The 20,904-nt window shown below is 36.4% G+C and overlaps 1 protein-coding gene across 1 annotated transcript in view; it reads left to right on the plus strand.

The window, feature by feature from the left end:
- Positions 1-20,904, plus strand: part of TOX (thymocyte selection associated high mobility group box) — a 285,613-nt gene that overhangs the window by 189,633 nt on the left and 75,076 nt on the right. The window lies entirely within an intron of this gene.

Genomic DNA, 20,904 nt, shown 5'->3' on the forward strand with positions numbered 1-20,904 from the left:
CTCTGAGCCCTATTCTATTCCTCTCCATTCATTCAAATTTGGTTATTTTATTTTTATTCATTCATCAATAAATATTTATTCGCTCCTACTATAGGGCAGGCATGTTGAAGTCATAATGAGCTCATGGAAACTTTGAGAATAATTCATTATCAGCCAGTACAACATGGGAAAAGGAAAAGTAGACAATAGGGTCGTTACCGTGGTTAGGCCACTGCTGCCACTGCTTAAGAGTTAGGGAAAAAAAAAAAAGAGAAATGATTGTTGGAGTATAGTTGTAATCTATGAGCCTGCCAGGAATCTGGTTAGAACTGGTCATTTTGTTTCAATAGAACGCCAGCAAAATATGGACTGCCAGAGCTCAACCACAGGTGGAAAAGGTTCTTCGGTCCCTGATAGGCTATGAAGTTGAGTGAAATCATAAATGGAAAAGTGCTTCTTTGTAACGTGGAAAACCCCTAAATAATCTGACAGAAACATTTATTGTGCCCCCTACTTGGAACGAGCCTCTGTGCGTCATCAGCGGTAAATAAAATAGTATACATACAGTCTCTGCAATCATGATGCTTACAGTCTAGCAGGAAAAATGGATATTAAACACACATACCAAAAAGTCACACATTTAACAATGAAGAAGCATTTTGTAAATTTTTACTGTGTGACATTTTGTGGATCCAGAATTTGTCTCTTTCTCAGCAAAACCATTTAGATCAGCGTATTTGAATATTTTTCTCATTGGAACGCACCATACATCTCTTGATAAAGCATAATCTGAACCCTGTTCCCTAAACATATATTCTTACCTAACTGCTAAAATAAGGTTTTGGTGTCACTTGAATGGTTCATTTTTATACTGCTGCTCATCTAACCTCTATAACCTGGAAAAGAGAATCCATTTTATTAGAAATATATATAAAACCAAAATAGCATAGTGAAAATAGGCCTGAGTGATCAGGATCCTGGATTAAGAGTTCTGGATCTAACATCATATATTTGTGTCATGTTGGGACATTCATTAATTGCATATTTCTAAGTCCACATAATAGGCCCTGAGTATATGTTAATTCATTAGCAATTCAGTTTTCTCTGATAAAGGAAGGATGCAAGACTAGATGATCCCTGAGGTCTCTTCCTGTTCAAAAAGTCTGTATTTACCATGTACCCCAATTTAGTGAGAGTTTTACTAATGTAAATATTAGCCAACATTCAGAAAGATCCCTTATTAAACTTGGAAAGCAGAGATGAATATTCCTGGAATTGATGGAAAACCCATCTGAGTCCAATTCCAAATACTATTGGGAGTAAAAATGCAGCAGCTGTTTAGCAGTGCAGAGAAAAGCTATATCCGAATTTTGGATTAGAAGTGAAAAATACTTTATCCAGTTGAAACTACACAGGGAATTTAGATAGGATGTAATTACGCAGTTGGAATTTGTCCAGGCTTTTGACTAACCCGCCTCCTTCTACAAGAAGTACATTTACCATGGGATATTTAATGATGGCATATGATTGAGACCCTCAATTTTAACACCCCATCTAAAACAAGAGTCCACTACACATTTGTAATATAGTAAATTCCCTTAACACGCATCTTGGAACATTTGTTTAATACTGTGTTTCAACAGTACCAATTCTTACAAAACTGTGTCTTCCCTCCAGGGCCTATAGTCTCACTCTTACTGAATTCTGCAGTTCTTAATTTCTGTGATCAGTGCCTGGATGGACCATATGAATCTTATTTGCTCAGTTAGTGCTTTTCATAAAAGGTTAAGCTTCATTCAAAGACATTTTTTTTAAGTAAACAGTATTTTTAAATTTAGGACAGTTACTTTCATTTTCATGCTTCAGGCTGGGCCTCAAGCCAGCAGTTAGTGAGAGCAGAGGGTAGTACAAAGTATTGTAAAGCTTTGTAGCAGGGGTGACATGGAGAGCTGGTAGAGTCGGCACTATTCTAAGCAAGGGGATACTGGAGTAGAGTTCATAGGAGTTCATGAAAAGATTGTGGGATTTTTCAAACACTCACAGGGGCTATTGAGCATTGTTTTTAGGCATGAGGATGAAATGAGGAAGAAACAAAGAGGCGTATTTTACTGTGAAGTGGTAGATTTACTTCATGCAGCTATTGAAAGAAAAATGAATTTAAATAATCTAAATGATCAGAAGACAGAAGGATTTATGTCCCCTTTTTGACAAAATAACATGATCAACTGGCTCATCTTTCCAGACAACATGTAAGATGTATCGTTACAATAATAATAAAAGTTCTCTGATGCAAAATGAAACCTAAAACATTACCCAAATTCTACATTTGGGGAAGCCTCCAGACTTGACATGTTCTCTTAGCCTGGGTGTGAGTCCCAAACTAGGTGCTTCTCTCACTAACACCCATTTTCTAGAGATTGTGGTTCAGTAGGTTTGGGTGAGCCAACCGATTCTCTTATAGGAAGTTCCCTATAACTGCCATCAATAGGGAACCACTGGTTTGGATCAACATGTAGATGCTGGATAGAATTGTTCATTTTTCATTCACGCACGAAGATGGTGGCATGGTTGTTCTTTTTCAGTCTAGGAATTGATGATGACCAGAATTAAAAGTGGCACCTATTAGAAAGAGGCTGTTATTTTTGCATTGAAAGAAATAACGTACCCCATGTTAAGGAGGAAAGAGGAAAAAAGACACACTTATTCTGTTGATGATTGCCCTGGCTTGAAACTCTAGATTTATTTTTTAATGCAATAAGATGAATCTACATATAAAAATATAAAGATAAATCACTAGTATTGAAAAATTAAAACAGTGTTGAGAATTAAACCAAAAGTCATATGCTGTACAATAAATGTAACTACATATTAATACATAACACCTTGTCCATTTGACAGGTGTGAAAAGTACACATGGTGCATTCCCAATCCTAATTAATAAAACTTGAACACATGAATATCACTAGCATATGTACACCTGTTTATAAATTTGACCAGGATTGTTTTAAAGCTTGTAGTGTATTCCACCTATTGTTGTATTTCTTACCTTTCAACTTGTATGTACCACATATTTATAAACCATCCCGATCAAGCTTGAACCAGCTTGATTACTTTTGATTTGTGCTGTAAGATTTCTTCATTCTTCCTGGAAATTTCGAGACATTTTACTCCAAACCTATTCTTTCTTTCTTTAGATTTATTTACTACCTTTAGAAGTAGAAAAGTCCAATTTCAATCATGTTTGAAATAACTCATTTTAGACAAGTACGTGCTGCTCTGCTTACAAAACATATATGAGTGGAATATGCAATTACTGCAACTCAGTTTCCTGCCACAGAAACATTTCAGCATTATAGCATTACAGAAATAGAATGACATGCATAATGAAAGATTTCAAGATTCACCCAAGGCATTTATTCTCTTCACCTTAATGTTCTCAGCAGTAGCAGAGTATCCATTAAAAGGTACTATGAATTATGGTTGCCTAGCAACTGGAAGGAGCTTGTAACAGCACCAAAGAATGAAATGGCTGGTTGATAAAATGAATTTTCTCTGAGCATTAGCCTGTTGAAACTGCCTTTTCTTGTGGAACATAAAGTGCATTTATTTGTCTCATGCATTTTTTATTAGAAAATTATTTGAGTTCCAGGGACTTGAATCGTTTTGCTACAGGAGATATTTGATTTTAATGTGTTGTACTAAAATAGTAATAAAAGACACTTTCTTCAAAGCAAAGTCACCAAACAATTCTATGTGGATTTTTGAAGGAAGGAAGAAATAAAATATTTGATAAGCTATTCCATTACTGGTTTCTAATTAAGAATGGCCTTAGATATAACTCAAAATGCTACTGATGCTGTAAAAGGTATAAGGTTAAGGTAGTGGGTTCTTATTGGTTGTATGAACTGTAGAAACATTCTGTTGATGAAGTGCAAGAGAAGAATGGATTTTTAAAATCTTACTCATGGCTATTTGTAAAAATTCGTTTCAACAAAACTCTAAGTATTTACCAAAAACTCCACCAATTATACATAATCTTCAGTTTAATTTATTTAATTTTATTGTTTTAAACATCTTCATCTTAGTATGCTGTCCATGTGGAGAAATAGATATATTTCTCTGCCATTCCTAGGCTTTCCTTATTTGCAATGATTAGATTATGGTCTATATAGTATTGCCTTGCAGGTCTCTTGCCCCAAGAAATACACTGGGATGTCATGAACAGGTGGCGTCAGAAGCTACTAAAAGTACATATTTGAATTTATGTTGTATGAGCATTTTCTCAATTTAAAGTAAATCAGATCTTCTGCTTAGGTTCATAGAAACTGTAAACAACCAAAAAATTGAGAAAAGAGTTAAAAATAGCTTAAAGCAGAAACTATTAAAATGGGAGCTCAAACATCGGGTGTGATTTTCTTTTGGCTACTCATTTTCTACATTCCTATATTATCATTATGTATACATCTAGAATGTTCCGTGAACTATATTTATCGTGCTGTGCAGAATATAGTGTCATATGTATTCATCTACTTGTGTATGTATGAAAATTGTATTACTTAAATGCCAAGCATTACATTTTTAATAGCCATTTTGTATAATATATTGCTTCTGACTGTTCAGTACATGATTCATTTTTATGATAACATAATCACTGGTTGAGAAAAGAGCTATGTTGGGCCAGTGTTTATTCCACTGGGTGAATAGGAGGTATTTCTTTGTCCTTAGGTATCTATTCAGTTCAAGCCAGGCCCACAGCAAGGTAGTTTCAAAGTGGGGGGTTGGGGAGTATCAAATGGAAATGTTATTGATCACTGTAAATGGAAAGAATTTTATACAGAATGATTACCCATACAGATAGCAAAGAAAGGATCATCTCTTTAAATGACCATCTTGGCATAATCTTTACAGTCCAACCTAAAAAGAACATTGGAAATATATTTGTTGAAACAGATCAGTGTAGGCAAATAAGTTTGTGATTTCAAACAATAATATTCAGTGCTAGTGTTTTCTCTGGAGCCTGAATTTTCCAACTGACAGTCTCAGACCTTCACTTCAGTGTGAGTGTTTAGCTTCTCATGTTATTTCTTTAACTAAAAATTGGGGTAGTGGTATTTCCCTGTTTGTGAATTCCATAACTGACCCAGTTTTCTCATTTTCAAGGCAGAGAAGCTCACATTTGAGCACTCTATCACAACTGTGTGTGAGACGCAGATATCGTTTTTCTTGAGCAAGTCTCAAAGCGCTGATCAAAAGAGATAGAATTTATATCTTTTTAAAAGACTGGTGTCTAAAGCCCAGATTCTGGCCAAAAATTGAAAAATGAGAGTGTCTACCTATATTGATTATTGGTGTTTTTCCTAAAATGACTGTCTGCGAGGGCTGGTCTTCCCTGATCGACAGTAAGAAGCTTGTACTCTTGTTAACCAGTCAGTGGGAGATGGGAAAGTGAAGATGAGAAATGATTGTGTTAGCCTGTACCTTACAGCTCTTTGTAGCTTACAAAGAACTTTCCTTTACCTGATCTCATTAGCTTTCCACAACCACTCTGTGATATAAGTAGGACAGGCCCCATCATTAGAAAAGGCAGAGTTTACTGTAAAAAGCACCAGACTTAGATTAACAAGACCTGGATTCAGATCAGGGCTCCCCTTTGACTATGTCGCCTTGGCCAAGTCACAGGGCCTTTTAGAGCCTCAGTTTACTTCAAAGGAGTTGATACTGCCTTCCTCAGAGAGTTAGCCTCAAGTTAAACGTATGAAAGCACCTAGCATGTAATAAATACCAATACAAGAGAATAGAATCTGAATCTAAATAACCACTTTGCAACATTGAGCCTTAGACTGACTTCCCACGGTCAGCAGCTCCAAAGGCAGGGATGAAATTGAACACCTAAATTCTGCTTGGTGTGCTAACAGGTTCCACCTCTGCACTTTCCATTGCAAAGGAATCATGTGAAGGAACTGGATTGGGAAGTGAAGGGAAAACCTGAACTCAAGTCAAAGTGTGAGCTCAAATGACTCTTCACTGGTGTGGCCCAAATGCTGCCTTTATCCCCCTGCATCAGAAACCTTTCCCTTGAGCCCACCACTAGCAACTCCTGAAACTTTTCGGCATGATGCTCTGCTACTAGATCACAAATATTTTATACTTAGAAACAATATGAGTCACTTTCCAGAAACAATATGAGTTGCTTTCTGAAATCAGAAGTTTTGTAGAATACATTTTGCTTTGATTTTTAATGCATTAACAGTTACATTACCAGAGTTAATGATAAACTACTGGGACTAAAATATATGTTTTTCAGCATAACTAAACATAAAAGAATACAGCATTGAGAGATGAGAGCCTTCTTTTTAAAGGTGTATATGAATAATCAAATATATGAATAAATCAAATATTAATCACTGCTAATATTTTGCAAAGTTATAAATTGAAATTCCAGAGAGAGCTTGGCTGATTTGATTAACAACGAGTTTAATACAGCAGACACCCACTTGAACACAAAACTGTTACACTCCTAATAATCCTGTGTATTTAACGAGACAGCCAAATTGAAATTCTTTCTGATATTTGCATAGAATTACGAGATACATTCTGCTTGTGTTTACCATGTGCTTACTAGCCAAAGGACTTATAATGGAGAAAGGTGCCTGAAAATATTTTTATGTTTGTATCAAATTTATTCTCAGAATGTTATCGTATTGCTATAGTTTAAGACCCTATTATTAGTTTATCTTGTGATTATGAGAAACCAGTATTAAATTCAAATACAAAAATACTTCGTTTAAAAATGTTTTCTCCACAGAGGCAGTCAGGAGCTAGCCAATCTTGTGATGATTGCCAAGCCAGTAGTAGAATAAAAGAAATTTTTGTAGAAATATCCAGGGTAAGAGGGCAAACAGGATTTATCATTCATGAAAATTACATTCGTGGTTCAACCACAATTGTTACTGACTCATGTATGTAGGATGTGTTTAAGAAAAAAGACTTCTATTTAAATGAAATTCCACTTCTACGGTCGTCTATGAAAAAGTGGCAGAATCTAACATTTTAGTCTTGGAATGACTATAGCCTCATGAATATTCCATCACTGACAGTTGCCAAGATCTTCAAATAAGCAACAACAGAAGGTCAAAAAGAAGCAGAGAACACATTACTGAGTTTTAGTTGATGTTACACTTTGATTTTGAGTGATAAATTTTTCCGTACAGTGGGTTTCTTTCTGCCTGTGGTTGACATGCATTTATGATATGTAGCTTATGCTCTCCTGAATGTGTCCTAAAGCCATTGTCCACACAGGATATTGTCTTTCTGACTTGTTAATTAATTCTGTAGTACCCAGGAATTCTAAATCTAGATAGAAAATTCGTAGCAAGAGTAGGTTGAATATTAATTTAAAATAAAATAAACATGTTTGTAGGATATGGTATAAGTGTTAATTAGAGAAAATGGTGATGATAATTCAGGAGAAGCAAGGCAAACTTCATGTAGATAACTTTTGCTTCTAGAATGTTCTATCTCTAGAAAGATATTTGATAACATTGAGTATAAATATCCTGGTTTTTTTCAGTCTATCAGTGGTGATGCTAGAAAGCTGATAACAATTATTAAGGAATATATTTTATATGTATCTCCAGGTTACAAGAATTACAAAAATTCAGAGCTATCCTTTAGAAAAAGAAACATGACAATCTGACAAAAAACCAAAATGTCTTATTTGCCTTTCTGCTATTGAGACAGAATACATGTCTCATTCCTAATTCAGGAACGTGTACAGTAATAAATTTCAGCATTTCTTCATGTGTGATATAGAGTAGTGAGGAAGCAAATCATGGGTTTCTTGCCTGTTCTTTTGCAAGTTGTCAGGTGGTCCATGCTGGGTACTAGTATTAAGCTCTGCCTGTTATATAAACAGAAGTACTGAAATGGCAGTATTAAAGGTTAAAAAGGATTTTAAAATGTTTGAATGAGGTGGCATTCTGAAGGCCAGCTCAAGGAGGTGACAGCCATTGTCAGAGGCCCAGCAGCAGAGCCCCTTCCTCAGGCAGGTGTGACGCCCCCTCTTGCCATGTGGTTTGCATCCCCTGCACCAGGCCTCTGTCCCTGGAGCCCCCTTGTGAGTGGGCTGTGTCCACTAGTCCGTCTGTATCATGCCAGGAAGTCTCTACACGGTGTTCTGACACAGTGAAAAAAACAGGAAGCAGTGAAATTTAACAAGTCAAAGTTACATAAACATGAGAATCTTATTAATATTGCCCCCCTTCAAAAATAAGTTAAAAAGGGATAAAAAGTCTTGCTAACATTTATTGTGTCCTCCTTCTAATTCCTTTTGAGGATAACCTGGATGTATAACAAACCACTCTTTAATGACTTGTGTCCCCTGGTGTGGGTCAGGCTCTCTCTCTTTGGATCATCTGCTTTGGGTGATCCTGAATCATCAGGCCACGACGATGTTAAGATGTCAGGAGCAGACAGTGTCAATGGTTGAGACTGGGGGGATGGAACGGGACCGATTGAGATTTCATCACTATTCAGAACGGTGTGCAATTTAAAATTTATGAATTGTTTATTTCTGGAATTTTCCATTTAATATTTTTGGACCTCAGTTGACTGCAGGTAACTGAAACCAAGGAAAGTGAAAGTCTGGATAAGGGGGGAGGGGGACTCCTGTATACATTTGTATATTTATGTATGCACAAATAATCTTATGCATAAAGAACTACAATCTTTTTGTTTATGAAGATAGACTCTCCAAGTAATTTTTCTGTTTTCCAAAGACCAGTCATATTTAAAAAAAAAAAAGAAGGAAGATTGCTCAACTAGAATCTAAGATTGCAAGTAATAGGAGCCTTAAAATAACCAGAATTGTTAATAATGCACCTATTAGGAAAGACAAATGTTTGGCAAATAAGCCAATATCCGTTATTCTTTTAAGAATGCATCGTTATATCAAAGCTGATGTTAATTTAGCTTTTTCTTCTAGTCTTTTAAAATCAATAAAAATAAATAAGTAAAGCTCAGCTCCACTTCTTACTTGTCTTGGATGGCACTTAACTTCGAAGAGCCTTTATCAATTAATCTGCAAAGTAGGAATAATAGAACTTCCCTCACTGAGCTGTTTTGAGAACTAAATGTTGCTGTGTTTCTAAAATACCTGCCTAGACACTGTGGAGCTGCAGTAAGGTTGGCAATCAACAAAGGTTCACTGAATCCAAATCCAGTTGGCTTGTGGTATGGCAAGGTGTTTGGCTTCCAAAGGAACTTTGAATTATGATCATCATATCATTACTTAAAAGCACATGACAATTTAGCAAAGGAGGCAAGCTTGCAAATCAAGTTTTCAATAAGCCAAAGACTGACCCATTTTACTCTAGTAAAGCCAATTTATATTCCGTTAAAAAGTGATCCTTATATGAAAATAGTGCATCTAGTTTGTAAAGGGAAAGTGAATGTCTTCCCATCTGGGAACTAGGATAGCTCTCAGTTTTGCCTTTTGACTAAGAAGCAGGGCATATTTTGAAATCGCTATTTCATGCATTTATACTTAAGTTTTTTTCATTCCTATAGCTTTTACATCTGCACCCTTAACAGTTTTAAGGTACATTCCAATGTTCAGTTGTCTTTTTTTTGTTGCTGTTGTTCAGTTGTCTTTGAAGTAAAGTTTTCAAAAGCTTTTGTTACTTTCTGACAAGTAAAACACAGTATTATGAAGATAATAATTGCACTGAACGTGTGGCAAGTTAAAGAATTTTTATAAACATCTACTAAAAATAACTACGTGCTACAGAATTCTAAATCATATATTCTCTTTTGAAAAGACTTTGCAAATGCTGTTTCTAAGATGTATGGTACATGTTACTTAGAAAACTGCAATAGTGAATGTCATCTGGAAATGGGCAACATTGGGAATGGGCATTAATTTCAGAAAAGAGATAAACATAATGTCTTTGAGGGAAATAAGAAATATTTTCTTCTAGTCAAAGATGAGAATGAAATTGTTGAGAACTCAGTTTTTCCCAGTATTTATACCAGTGTGTGAGTATGTGAGAGAGAGAGAGTGTGTGTGTGTGTGTGTGTGTAAGTAAGTAAGCAAGTAATTTGGGGCAATCAGAAGGGTAAACCATGATTCCAATGCAAAATTATAACTTTACAAAATTGCTATAGACACAAAACAGATTTCTGGGTTAAATGGCAATTGGAGAAAAATAAATAAAGCAGTTTAGTAGAGTAATATAAAGACAATTTTTTTGCACTTAAACTTTTATTTAGCCTGAAGCATATGGTGTTGGACAACAAATTCATGTGCTTCTAGTTATTTCTAAGACTAGGTAATTACATAATTCTGTACCATTTTATATTATGGTTGCTTACATCTTTGCTGTTCTAAATATTTAGTCCCCACAATTGCTCCAACTCTCCTGAGCAGTAGGGCGCCCCATTAAATAGTTAAGTAAAGCGGGGAGCTGGGAGGTTAAGTGACTTGCCCACAGTCATACAGAATTAATGCAGAAATGAGGCTAAAAACAATGAGAAGCTGATTCCCAATATAGTACTTCTCCAAACACCACCTCGTGGGAGCAGTACCACCATACATTTAGCCAAGAACTGACATGCACAGGCTCCATCTGAATCACATGTAACTGGTGTGTGTGTGATTTTACATCTCTCTTTGTGAATCTGGTACTTTAAAACCCGCACAAGCAGAGTTCTTATGGCACTTTTAAAGGAGCCCAAAGCCATACTCATTCCTTTTTATCAGTTTTAGATACCCTATAGGCAACATCCTTCATGCAACTCTAATCCAAATGTATTTCAGTCTAACATCAGGGCAGTTCAAGTTTATGTTTGTTCAGTTTAACTGTTACAGTGCCCACTAGAAAAATGCAACCACCCACCATCAGGAAAAGCAGTTTTATTGTAAGTGGGGAAGAAAATCTCTTATTAATAAATCTCCTGTCTGTCTATATGTCTTTCTGTCTTTCTGTCTCCTCCCTTAAATCTGCCTCATTCAGAAATTTGTTCATCCTGGAACTGACCCTGTCATTGAGTGGATGCCTCACTTTGTACTTAGGAGTGTCATAAAATGAAGAAACACAGAGAACCGAAATGTTAGGCTGCATAATGCCTTTCTGCACAGTAGCAAGTGGAACAAAACAATTATAACAATAGTAAATGGTTGAAATTTCTGAAAAGCTTGATGAGTAAGCTCTTTAGAAATGGTTCCCACCCAGGAATGGTGTGTTTTTTTTTTCCTTCTTACACAATAGCAGTCTCATTGTCTAATACCATCTGTGGTGCGCTACGAATACGAATGGTTTAGAAAGTGTGCTGGGTGGCAGAATCCGGGTGATTGCATTCGAGGACCAACATGTGTAAGTAAAAGTGATAGCCCGCCATAACTCTGTATGGAACACTATTTGCCTAAACATAGAACCCACCCCTTCCCACAGCAAAGTCTGCTGAAGCAGAAGAGCAGCACTACACATCTCACATGCAAAAAGTAGCGCTGTTCCTGTGTTTAAAATCGTGTTCAAATTCAAGTCCTCCCGTCTCTCTAAGCCCCCAGCTTCTCAGTTCAACAAGGGGGCTTAACTTTACTTCAAGAAGAAATCTTCGTTATCTAACACAAACTCTTTCAATGTCCCTTTTCCCTTTCAAAGTGTACTTACACCTGTTTCCTTTCCCTTTGTAGGCAGCAGAGTGGGCTGATCAGGAGGCAGGGAGGCAGACGACTTGGGTGGGAGCCCTCCTCACTGTGCACTGCTATGCGAGGCGGGCCTCTGCCCGCAATTCTCCTGGCCTCAGTGTCCTCAAAATTACATGGTTTACAGGGCTGAATATATAAAGCACAGCATGGCCTCTTATTCCTCTCATTAGTCCTTCCCTTTGGCTTCTGAGGAAGAAGCCTCTCTCTCTTTTTTTTTTTAAGATTAACATGTCTAAATGGCCTTATGTCAATGATATCTCAAGAAAGCTGGAAAAAACCCAACATGTCTAAATGTATACTTGGCCCTCCAGAACTCTTCTTTTATCTTTAAATACTGGGTCTCTCACTTTGGACTGACCTCCTACTCACAAATGTTTATTGGTCTCCTATTTGCTTAAAAGGCGATTAGCAACTGTTGCAAAGGATTGCTATTTACTCATGTGCCTGCCCCATCTCTCCCCTCTTCTTCACCCCAAACCTCAAAGGTGGCCTATATGTCTCCTCCTATGAGTCGGTGGAAACCATCGGTCTTGCTTTTCTCCTGTCATGACCTCAGTTTGCTCACCTGGAAAATGCAGGGAAGGGAAGGGGGGTGGGGGTGGGGGCGGGTCTTAGAGATTGATGTGTTTAAGGGAAGGAACCCTTCAAGCTCTCAGATCCTTTTCTGCTTGGATGTGAGTCTGTGACTCCAAGTTTTCGCCGGCCCCATCTCTCGTGCCAGTCATCACCCCCCATGATGGTGCTGTCTGTGTCTGCATCCCTGTGATCTCAGCTAGCCCTGCAGTTTCTACTACAACCGCATTTAAGGGATGGACACATCAGTGTCTCCCATGTTACTCTCATTTTCAACTCTAATTCCTTGACTTCAGATGCCTCGTGAATGCCCCTCCTGGGTAGCAAAAAACTAGCACCTCAAATTTACAGTTTCCTCACTACACTTAATTCCTCCCCTTAACTTCATCCATGCTACTCCTATTCTCCTGGTTACCAAGACCTGAAACTTTAGTATCATGTTTTCTGTTCGCTGGTCTCCAAAAGCCGATTTCTGTCTCTGCATTAAGCTCTCGAATTATTACTTCCTGTACATTCCAAGCAGCAGCATCTAGTGTGAAAGATTTCTATTTTAAGCAAGGGAAAGTAAGAAATTATCTCTTGTTTGGAGTAATGTTGTTAAGGTCTTAAACTATTTCTTGTCCATCCACTCCTTTACGCACAAATTACGAGAATACTTCTAAGACATAGATTTGTTGTATCATTTCAGTGCTTAGAAATCTTCGGTGGATTCCTTGCTGCCCATTAAAAAAAACACGTCCTCCTTGGGCAGAGCTGCCACTGTGTGGTGCATACCCCCAGGCCATGCAGTATGGCAGCCCTGTCTTCCCTGTGGTCTTCTGTCAACTATTGCCTACCTCCCATCACAGCCTTACTCCTCTTCAGTTCTCAGCTAGTTTCCTACATTGAATGTAGTCTGTCTCCTGCAGCTGTACCCTCATAACGTTGTGGACCCCTCCAATGATGGTCTACCGCACTCTGCCCCTAATTGTCAATGTGTCGTAGGTTATCAGCTATAAACTGTAAGCTCTCTGAACATGAGAGGTATGTTTGCTTCCTTTTTGAATTCTCCCCAGTGTAGAGTGCCAACCATATGTTGTACATAATAGCTCTCATATTTATTGAATGAATTGATGTGTTATCAAATACATCTTGTTTTTAATGAGAGCCCCACAAAAATTGATTATCAAAGTTATGGACATAAACTGTCTCATAAAATGTACAAGGCAATTATACTTTACTTCTCTGATTTTCTACCAACATAATGTTTTAAAATATTTTTCTATTTCCACACCCCATCTTTGGTGAATACAGGCATGCCTGGGAGACACTCTGTGTTCAGTTCCAGACCACTGCAATAAAGTGAATACCATAATAAAGCAAGTCGCATGAATTTTTTGATTTCCCAGTGCATATAAAAGTTATGTTTACACTATACTATAGCCTATTAAGTGTGCAATAGTGTTATGTCTAAAAAAAACAATGCCTTAATTTAAAAACACTTTATTGCTTAAAAAAAATGCTAATCATCATCTGACAACACAAGGTTGCCACAAACCTCCAGTGTGTAAAAAATGAATTATCTGTGAAGCGCAATAAAGCAGAGTTCACTAAAATGAGGTCTGCCCGTAATACATAGCCATCTGGGAAAGTGTGAGTCATACCTCACAACACATAGCACCTCTAAGCTTTTAAGATTGGAATCCTTGTTTTTATAATGTTGTTATTAAGAGATTACTTTAGTCAGAGTTTGAAATTTGAACCCTTGGTAACTAGTAATGTACCTTTAGTTGATTTTGAAATACACTTTTAGCAATATTAATTAAAGTAAATGCAAGGCATTTGAGCTTTGAGATTTTGCTGTGACAATTCTTTTGGATACAGCAATTCACTTCTTAAACTATGACTTCCACTAGAGAAGCTCCCTCTTAAGAGGTAAAATCTTATTTCAAAATATCTACAGGAGATCCATCTATTGCTGATAGATTTTTTTCATAGTATAATTGTCATTTTTATTGCTGTTAACCTTTTCTTTTAAATACAGCTGTTTGAATTATTAATGTATTCACATAATTTAACACTAGGGATGTTCCATTCTTAATCTTTCTCCCACCATCAGAATAAGTAACCACTGACGTTGTTTGTTCTGTCTTTTTCCAGAGTTTATACATCTTATTCTCTCCCCCTTTTTTCTTTTTACAAAAGATGACATACTGCTCCACTCCTCGTTTTTCACCTGGAGGTCTTTCACATAAACACAAAGTTGCTTCATTCATTTTCGTGGTTGTATAGTGTTCCATTGTGTTGATGCTTCATAATTCAATTAACCTGTCTCCCACTGCAAGGTGTTTTGATTTTAGGTTTTTTTCCTATTGAAAACAACACTTCAATAAAGAGTGTGGTACAAATATTTTGTGTGAGAGCAAGTGCAGTGGAATTTCTGGATAAACAAATGTAGCATATGCATTTGTAATTGTAATAGATATGCCAAATTGCACTCTATAGGTGTTGTAACAACTTACGTTGTCATTGTCTAAATATTAGAAGGTCTGCTTCACTCTAACTCTATCACACTTTCAGATTTTGATCAGTCTGACAAATGAAAAAAATCTAAGTATATATTTTCATATAATTAAGAGCCATTCATGTTTCCTTTTTTCATGAAGTCTGTTAGAACTTATTCTGGTGTGAGGTAGGAGGTATGGATACAATTTAATTTTTGTCACTTGGCTCATCATGTATTGAATGGACAGTCCATCTTTAATCCACTGGTTTGAGGTGCCTCTTCTATTATATAGTAAATTCATGCATGTAGTTGAGACTATTTCCAGATTTTCCATTCTGTGGTCTTTCTGTTCCTGTATTAATATTCCATTGTTCTTATTTTTCCAGTGTTTTAATACATTGTAGTATCTATTAGTGCTGATCTTTCTTCATTGCTCTTCCAGGCTATTTCTATTAATTTTTCTGTTTGAACTTTATAATAACTTGCCCAATCACATAAAACAAAAATTTCCTAGTATTCTTTTATTGATGTCATACTATATTTCTAAACTAACTTATAGAGAATCAATATATAAATGATACTGAGTCCTTTTTTTCAAGAACATGGTATGTATTTCCATTTCCTCAAACTTTCTTTTGTGGCTTTCAGTAGTGTTTTAAGGTTTTCTTCTTATACATCTTGCATATTTCTTGTTAAACTTGTTACTAAATATTTATTACTAGTTATGTTTCATGTTACTGTTATAAAGGGATATTTTCTTCTATTATATTTTCTATCTGGTTGGAGACTTTCTAAAAATGAAAATGAAAAATGGCGTATCAGAACCTATAAAATATAGCTAATGTGGTGTTAATAGGACAATTCTTAGCCTTAAATACTTGTGTCAGTAAGTATATAAAATATATTTAAATGAAATAAGTTGGATTTAGGATGTGGGCAAGTTGGAAAAGTACCAACAAACTAAATTTAAGGAAAAGAAAAGAAAGATATTAATAAAGAGCAGAAAATAGCAAGTTAGGAAGCAAAAAACAGTAGAACTGAGAAAATTAAAATCCAGTTTTTTGAAAAGACAATAAAATAAATTGGTTGAAGAAAAGAGTAAAGCACATAATAGATAAACACAGAATCATACAGAGGATTAAGAGAATTATAAATGACTACTTTGTTTAATTCTTCTTAAATAAGTTTGACAAACTGGAAAAATATAAGGTATAAAAAACTGATCACAGAAAAGATAGAAAATCAAAATAGACTGATATTAAAAGAAGAAAATAAGAATGCTGCTCCCCTTCCCAATAAAATTAGCAACATGCCTAAATGGCTGTAGAGAGGAATCCTAACAAATATTTAAAGCTGTTAAAAATTATTCCAAAGCATCAGCAGAGAAAAGAAAATAGCAACTTTTTTTGGTATGAAGTGAGTACAATATTGGTACCAAAACCTGACAAGAATCAAATAAATAAAACTAGTCTCACTAATGAGTATCAACACAAAAGCCCAATTAAAACATTAAGCAGAAATCAGGAGCAAGAATACATCTTGATCGAGTAAGGTTTAGTCCAGGGATGCAAGAGCAGCTATTTTTCATTTAGGAAGAAATCCATTTCAGACACATACATATATGCATAGTCCCCATGCAGGCCATCAGGCCTGCATGGGGACTATGCAAAATAATGAGTGGCACCCAGTTTCCCCTGATTTGCTGTGGTGTCAACACTTTCAGCTACTGTCATTTATAGCAGGAAACAATTTGATAAAATAACTAGAGCTGGTTGTATTTTTAAAATTAAACTGCATGGCATTCATGTCTACTGTAGCTTTTCTTAATATCTGATACCTTCATGAGTGAGGATGTTAAAAATGTAAAGTGTGGGAGGGGACAGTCTAGGGATTCCAGCATCCTGCGCAATAAAGGCTGAGTCCATCTGAGAAAATCTTGTTGGAAGCAGGCACAAGTAAGAAGGTTGCTGTCTCCTGAAACCTCTTCGGGTCTGTCTCTGTTTTAGACTCGGCAGTAGCAATCAATTTGTAGAATGCACTTTAGGAGAATCATCAGGAGTAAATTGTGAGGTGTACCAGTGTTTGAAATCACTGAGACCTCAGCATGCAATTATATTCAAGGTCTCCCTCTCAAGAGTGCATTGTAAATGGAGTCATGATTTAATACCTCAACAAAACCCATGTTAAGGCAAATATCCTGCTTTAGGTAATCACTTTGATTGAAGTTTCAGCATATATTATATGTACATTAAGGGAATGACAGCCAAATTATACAATATTTTAAGGCCTCATTGAAACACAGACTTTGAGGCTTGATTATAACAATTAACTTCAGAAAATCTACCCAGCAAACACATCGGATTATCCTGCAGTGTTTCAGGGCAGGATGGCTCTTGTTAACCATGGGCTTGAGCAGTTTCTGTCATGAAGTGACAATAAGTCATGGAAACAGCCAAGGACAGGTGATGAGGGAATCTGAATTGAAAATCACTTTGGGGTATATCTGGCATTCACAGAGCATACTGATATTTTTTTAACTAACATAGTAAAACTCTTTAGATACCCAAATAAATTATTATTCTTATCCGAACAGCCTCATTTTGTGAGAACAAGTTTGACAGTCATTGGTGACTAGAGAAAGGTGATAAAGCAAGAGGTGGGATTTCACAGGTAGTTTAAAGCTACCCTGAAAAGAGTTTGCACATAAGCACGCTTGTATTGGTTTTCCAACCAGAAGTAGCAGCAGGTAGGTTCCAATATGACCGCTGTAATCAAAGAAAATAATCTTAGGTGATTCATTTAAAAGGGATAGGAATAGCCGTGAAATTACTCCTTCTGCCATGTTTCCCAATAGGCATAGGAACAGCGGAGCATATAATCACTGTTTTCATTAAGTCCACACCCAAAAAATAGACATCATCTAGAACCCATTTTTCTGTCTAATGTTGAACTACCTTTACCATCAGAAAGCCCTTCCTATTTTCTGGAAAAGGTTAATACTGCTTTATCTTAAGCTTATTTTCCTCTTTCTCTGGTGGACAAATAGTAATTGCAAACACATCTAACTTTTGAAGGCATTGTAGGTATATTAATAACATATTGTTACACAGGCTTGGAAATAAATATCTCGGCCCATGTTCGGCTATGAATCACTTCATTACAGTGTTAGTTCATAATGTTAAATGCTTGAGAATATTTTTCCTGTGCATGCGATTGTGCATGCAGATAATCTTAAGGGAGTAAATGCAGCTGGAAATGCTCTAAGTATTATTTGGTAAAGCTAAAAGAAATTTAATTTACAGGGGTCACAGTGAACCTTTATAGAATAAACGAAGAAAAAATAATTTTTAAAGCCTTTGTAAGACAGTAATAATTCAAGGCTGTGCTGAATCAAACTTGGTTTTAAACAAACAAAAGACAAAAATAGGTAGAGTGTATTTTGTAGTATTAGAGTCGGTGTTGGTGTCTAATTACTGTAAACCATCACACTTTCAGTAAAGTGCCCAGAGAGCCTTCTTGTGCCTGCAAAGCTCTGTGACAGTCTATTGTAATGCATTTCAACCAGCTTATAAATCATTTTGCAGAGACTAATGATTTATTACTGCTGTAATGAACTTCACAAGCATCAATACATTAGTATCCACTTTGAAAAGAAACTTGTCAGGTCCCATTGGAATGATGATCAGTTTCCTATTGTTATTAATGACCCTGATCAGCTCTTTGGATCTATGAATAACCTTTTTAGATGACAGAGGTCTTCCATTTGGGAGAAAATCAATGCATATGTAAAATAAAAGTATGTGTTCTTCTCTTTCCAATCCCTTTATCAATGCCAGGGATTGTTGTCAGCTGTCAAAACTTGAAGCTTCAAAATTATTTTAAAATCTTCTTATTTCAACCCTATTAAAATGCTGGTGAATACATCCTAAAAGGATATTGTCATTCCAATTGTTTGTCTCTATGTTACTAAATTATGCTGTTTTCTTTCCTTCTACTTGAAGACTCAGCTGGACCCTACTGGTTTGACTAAAATAGAAATTACCATGTTAGGGCTTCTTTTTTTCTTTTTTTTTTTTAATGTTCAATGATGTCAGACATTTGACCTGTGAGGCTTTTAAAACTGACCTTGTTGCTTCTTTCCATTCATTAAACTACAACCTTTGCTCTCTTGTCATAAAAGATAAATGAAGATTCACACAATCTTTGTTTAAGAGAAGATTTATTGTTTATATTAATGTAGATTAAGTGGAAAGATACCAATTATTTTTCAAGTCAATCAGATGTCTTCTTTGAGGTTTCAGTTTATGGCCTGTTTCTCATTATTACAATTTCTGCATACTCGGTGGACGTTTTCCAAAAAGTAACATACATACGAACAATTTTCATAGAAATCCTACATTCCATACTTTTTCTACTTAACCAAACAAGTTCTAACATGTGATGTTTTTCCATAAGTGATTAAAATTGGGCTTTAAAATGGTAGTTTTCATTCTATAAGGTTGTCACAATGATTAATGTCCATATAGGAGTAAAGCTTTGGAGAAAAATTTTGAAACCAGAGTGATTATTTGTAAATTTAGAAAATAGCTTTTAAGAAGAGAAGCAATTTGAAGTTTCATTATAGTAAAACTTCCTAAATTAAACGTTTTCATCATTGGCCACACACACACATAAAATAGTGAAATAAGTCATTTTTAATGTAAAATTTTTAAAAGTTTTAATGGGCCACATGGAGAGAATATAATGAAATAAAGTAGAATTTTTATAAACATTTGATCTGAAAGGAAACAAACAGGTCCTGTAGTCAAAGTCCTTTATTTTACTGGTGAGAAAACTGGAGCCTGACAGAATTTAAGGTATGTCTTCCTGTCAGAGGTCAGAGCCCACTGGTGACATGGAGCCCAGAGCTGGGGGTTCCTGTGCTGACATCAGATAGGACATCAGATGGGAATCTTGAACTCTGCAGTGGTTGTAACCCCAGAGCCTAGCACGTGCCTAATTACTGCTGCGAAAGCCATTAGGGCATGGATTGCTGAGAAGACAGAGTGAAAAATGAAAACACTGAACAGGTGGGGTCCCACATGTGACTTTAGAGCCTCTTCTCCTTCTTTGTCTCTTATTTGAACACTTCCATCTTACTCATGGTTTACCTTTATAATGATTTTATTCATAAATGGATATTTGCAAGTGAGACATTGTTTTTCTTTACCTTAAAGAGTGGAGGCTCCAATTTGGGTGGATATTTCTCTCATTAATTGTAGATCCGACAGTAAATAAGCTTGCAGGGAACACTTTGAAGAATCTTGGAGTTGACAGTGACAAACCCAGTTAGCCCTCTCCCTGGTGCAGTAACCTGTCCTACAACATCCCTCTCATGTCATTGTCAAGCTTGTGTATTAATATTCTCAGTGATGGGAGCTGACTTCCTTGTATGGCAGCCCATTTCGATACCCTACAGTCTGTTGTTGAAAGGTCTTTTTAATGTTGAACTTGAACCAGACTGTTTTTAAATTTTTTCAAAATTGTAGTGACGTTGGCTGTGTGTTCTTAGAGGAAACTGGTCAGTTTTAAGTGAAATTAGTCTGGCTGCACATATACTGGTGCCCTCAAAGACTGAGAAGATTACAGAGCACAGCCAAGGCCAGCCTCAGTGGAACTCCTTTTGTCAAGTTCTCTTAAGTCAGCTAGAGCTGCTTTGAAATCAGAGTCACAGCTAAGGAAGTTTTGCCAACTGAGGAATGATTCTCAAACAGCATTTCAAGTTGTTTATGTTCCTGTTGTCCAGTATGACAGTAGTGTCATGTGCAGTGAGAGAGAAAGGCAATGGGAGCCAGAGGTAGAACAGGTCAGCCAGTTCAGGAAACTAAGATTTCACACAAGGGGTGTGAGCTATGACCATCTCCTTATTCCATACATATGCCATCTTAGGGCTTGTGTGGCTAGAAAATAAGAGTGGTTATTTTCTCCACCAGTCACAGTCACCAGACATGTGCTGTGACATTGTGAGATGGCTACTGGAGTGGGAAAATGGGGTTCTAGTCAGTTTCTCAATTACATCAACCTCAGGCAAGGAAGTGCACCTCTCTGAGCCGTGGTTTCCTCTTCTGAAGAAAAGTGAGCATCATGCCTCCCTATCCACCTCATGGGCAAGTTTAATGAT

Source organism: Hippopotamus amphibius, chromosome 5, assembly GCF_030028045.1.
Source record: "Hippopotamus amphibius kiboko isolate mHipAmp2 chromosome 5, mHipAmp2.hap2, whole genome shotgun sequence".
Classification (NCBI taxonomy): Eukaryota; Metazoa; Chordata; class Mammalia; order Artiodactyla; family Hippopotamidae; genus Hippopotamus; species Hippopotamus amphibius.